Source organism: Camelina sativa, unplaced genomic scaffold (assembly GCF_000633955.1).
Source record: "Camelina sativa cultivar DH55 unplaced genomic scaffold, Cs unpScaffold00579, whole genome shotgun sequence".
NCBI classification, from domain to species: domain Eukaryota; kingdom Viridiplantae; phylum Streptophyta; class Magnoliopsida; order Brassicales; family Brassicaceae; genus Camelina; species Camelina sativa.
The window spans coordinates 80051-84453 of NW_010921739.1; positions in this window are offsets into that span (position 1 = coordinate 80051).

Sequence of the window (4403 nt, forward strand, 5' to 3'; positions counted from 1 at the left end):
TGTCCCTGTCCCTATCGGTATGATTGTCACCTGAGGAAAGAACCAAATGCCTCGGTTTATTTGAGGTAATATAAATTACCTCTTTGCTTGTCCCTGTCCCTTGAATGTATCACGTTCCTAGTCACCTGAGCAAAGAAACAAATGCCTCGGTTTGGCTGAGGTAATTTAAATTACCTCTCAGCTTGTCCCTGTCCCTATCACTTGTCCCTATCAGCTTGTCCCTGTCCCTATCGGTATGATTGTCACCTGTGGAAAGAACCAAATGCCTCGGTTTATTTGAGGTAATATAAATTACCTCTTTGCTTGTCCCTGTCCCTTGAATGTATCAGGTTCCTAGTCACCTGAGCAAAGAAACAAATGCCTCGGTTTGGCTGAGGTAATTTAAATTACCTCTCAGCTTGTCCCTGTCCCTATCGGTATGATTGTCCCTGTCCCTTGAATGCATACGGGTTTCTCGTCACCTGAGCAAAGAAAACAAATGCCTCGGTTTGGGTGAGGTAATTTAAATCCTCTCTGCTTGTCCCTGTCCCTATCGGTTAAATTGTCCCTGTCCCTTGAGTGTATTCGGGTTTCTAGTCACCTGAGCAAAGAAACAAATGCCTAGGTTTATTTGAGGTAATTTAAATTACCTCTCTGCTTGTCCCTGTCCCTTGAATGTATCATGTTCCTAGTCACCTGAGCAAAGAAACAAATGCCTCGGTTTAGCTAAGGTAATTTAAATTACCTCTCAGCTTGTCCTTGTCCCTATCGGTATGATTGTCCCTGTCCCTTTGAATGCATACGGGTTTCTCGTCACCTGAGCAAAGAAAACAAATGCCTCGGTTTGGCTGAGGTAATTTAAATTACCTCTCTCCTTGTCCCTGTCCCGATCGGTTTGGTTGTCCCTGTCGCTATAATGCATTCAGGTTCCTAGTCACCTGGTGCTAAAAGCAAATGCCTCGGTTGTTGAGGTAATCTAAATTACCTCTTTGATTGTTCCTGGTCGTGATCTCTTATTAGCAAATGAAGCAGTCCCAAATCTTTAAACTGCTTGGGTTGCAGAAGTATGACATCCATGGAGCATGCGTGATCACGCTTACATTTGAACTGAGGTATGTGAATTTCTTGATATTCTACGTCTGAAAATCAGGTATGTGAATTTCTATTTCTTAAGGTTAATATTTTCTGTTGTTTATAAAATTCTTTACCTTGTGTACCCATTCTCGACAAGTAGCAAACAAACTTACATAGGTCTTCTAACATCGCCTTTTTATCTTTCTTCGCATGCAGTTGTTCTCGGGTTTCTGAAGATCGTCATAAGAGTTTCAGGTTATTCTTTAGTTCCCTTTGCAGTTTTCATGCAGTTGTCGGGGCTTTTGTCTGTTTTCTTCAAGTGTAGCCGTGTTACCATGTAGATGACTAGGTGACAGGAATTTTATTTTTGAAGATCGTATAGCTGGTTGGGGTTGTCATTTCTATTTTGATTAATTTATATATGATGTTTACATTGTTGAAAGAGCAAACTATTTTTTCTCTAACTAGTGTGGAATGATTATTACAATGAGTGTTTTTTGTCTGTGTTGGTTCATATTTGATTCTTAGGGAAGCTTATATCTGAAATCTCTTTTGCATTTTTAAGCTGTGTTTGTTGGTTGTCTTGTTATTGTTGTATACACCCTTGTTTGTTTGGGTTTTCCCAGTGATGACATGTCTACAATTGTTTGTCTTGGTAGGATCTTGTTTCCTGTATACAACTTACATATATTTAATTGTGACAACCAAGCTTGATTAGAAAATCATTTATTTACATGCCGTGTGAGTGTTACTATAGTTTCTTTTTTTTGTGTGTTTTCTTTAAGTGTAGCCGTGTTACCGTGTCGGTGACTATGTGATAATTCAGATTATTCTGGAAGATCGTATAGTTGGTTGTGCTTGACATCTTTATTTTGATTAAATTATATTTGGTGTGCACATTGTTGAAAAAGCAAACTATGTAAGTGTTGTCTGTGTTGGTTCATATTTCATTCTTAGAGAAGCTTATGTCTGAAATCTGTCAGGCTTTTCTTGATGTGATCCATTTGCCTTATGGAAAGATAGGAAGTTGTGTGCAGCGATAAAGGTTTGCATGTTTGGATTTAGAGTGCATTGTCTCACTGTGAGTTCTTTAAGTGTAGCCGTGTTACCGTGTCGGTGACTATGTGATAATTCAGATTATTCTGGAAGATCGTATAGCTGGTTGTGCTTGACATCTTTATTTTGATTAAATTATATTTGGTGTGCACATTGTTGAAAAAGCAAACTATGTATTCGCTGACTAGTGTAGAATGATTAGTATAGTAAGTGTTGTCTGTGTTGGTTCATATTTCATTCTTAGAGAAGCTTATGTCTGAAATCTGTCAGGCTTTTCTTGATGTGATCCATTTGCCTTATGGAAAGATAGGAAGTTGTGTGCAGCGATAAAGGTTTGCATGTTTGGATATAGAGTGCATTGTCTCACTGTGAGTTCTTAATCCAATTTAAAATATTGGGTTACCCTTTGCATCATGTATTGATGAAACCATCTTGCTGTTAGTTACTTTCTCGGTTTTTGTCTCTTTTGCATTATCAGCTGTGTTGGTTGTCTTCTTGTTATTGTTGTATGCCCTTGTTTGTTTGGGATTTCCCAGTGATGAAAATGTCTACAGTTTGGCTGTTTTTGTTCATTTTTCTTATCCTAGTCATGTATGTTTTAATGATATTGTGTGCTATGATCTGATAGATACATCGAGTTTGATGAAGGATCGTTTACAACTTTAAGAATATAACAACCCCCTCTCTCTCTTGCTGTAAGTGTGAACCTAAGATTCAGAGTAGGAGAAGAAATTATAACTCTGGTTTTTCTTAGTTCGTTATTGTTTGTTGAAAAGATAAAATTCTCACACATATCTTCACTTATGTTTGAAAGATTTTGCAACCTTGCAAAATGTGAGCATATATAGATGTTTAAACAAATACAATTAAAACGTGGTATACACGTATGAAAATCAAACATCTTGATTGTCTTAGTTGATTCTTAGAGAAGCTTATGTTTGAATTCTCTTTTGCATTTTTGGCTGTATTGGTTGTCTTCTTGTTATTGTTGTTGTATACCGTTGTTTGTTTGCAATTTCGAAGTGATGATGTCCACAATTTGGCTGTATTGTTCATTTTTCTGATGTTGTGTGTTTCTATCATTTATGTTGTTCTTTTTATTTTATTGTGAATTTGTCTCTTTAACCTAATTTTTAGAAATAGGTACATCTGCTCTCGTAAGATAGTGATTTAAAGCTATCTATCTTGATCTGAAACGTGTCTCACATAGCCTGCTTGTTACGGTTGAAGCTGAATAATGCATGAGTTCTTTTAGTTTTGTAAATCTTATGGCATCTGATTTGAGTGTGTTTCATGTTACTTATTCTTTCTTGGTCCTATTCTTGTTATGGTCTGACCTTGGTTATATGGGATTCAGCCAGCGGTGGATGCAGGTTTAGATGTTATTCCTGTTGCAATCATCATCATGTAAAGTTTGCTTGCACTCACTTTCTGATCAGTCTTATGTCTCTGCTTCTATTGTTTGAGGTTGAGCTCTTAGAAGTTAGAGTTGACTGCTAAGTTTAAGCTTTTTTTTAACTTGCTATATACTAATGCTTTTTCGTTTAGTCAGTCAAATTTCCGTGGAATACTGAGCTGGTGTTAATTTTAATATTTGGTAGGGTCTTGTTTCCTATATTCAAAGATCACAACTACACATTTATTTGTGGCAATTGATCTTCATTAGAAAGCATTTACTTACATGCAGTGTGAGTGTTACTACAGTGTTTATTTTTGTTTGGTGTGTTTTATTTGGTGTAAAGATTAAATTATGTTTGGTGTTCACATTGTTGAAAGAGCAAAGTATGTCTTCTCTGACTAGTGTAAAATGAGTGTCTTGTCGGTGTTGGTTCATATTTGATTATTAGAGAAGCAATCTGTCATGCTTTTCTTGATGTGATCCATTCGTCTTATGGAAAGATGTGAAGTTGTGTGCTATATCCATCCAGTGGTCGAACTATCTTACCAACATTAACTTGTTGTTTTCCGATGAACAACCAACCTCTCATAAAATTCAATCGTACGTGTACACATCGACAAAACCAGTACAATCTCCTACGGAAATTTACAATTTTCCCATAAAATTTAACTGATGACACATCGACAACACACTATAACAATCTTCTATAAAATGTCGCTCTTCTTAAAGATAAAATAAAACTTCTGTGAATGCTCTATTTCATTGGATATTGAATACTAGTATAGTTTGTTGATTATTTGGAAAGACTTGTGACCTGATGAAGTAAACTTAGTTTAGCAAGAAACATGCGTCTTTTCTCATTTTCCTCCTCTCCTCCATGTTTTCCTACCAGAAA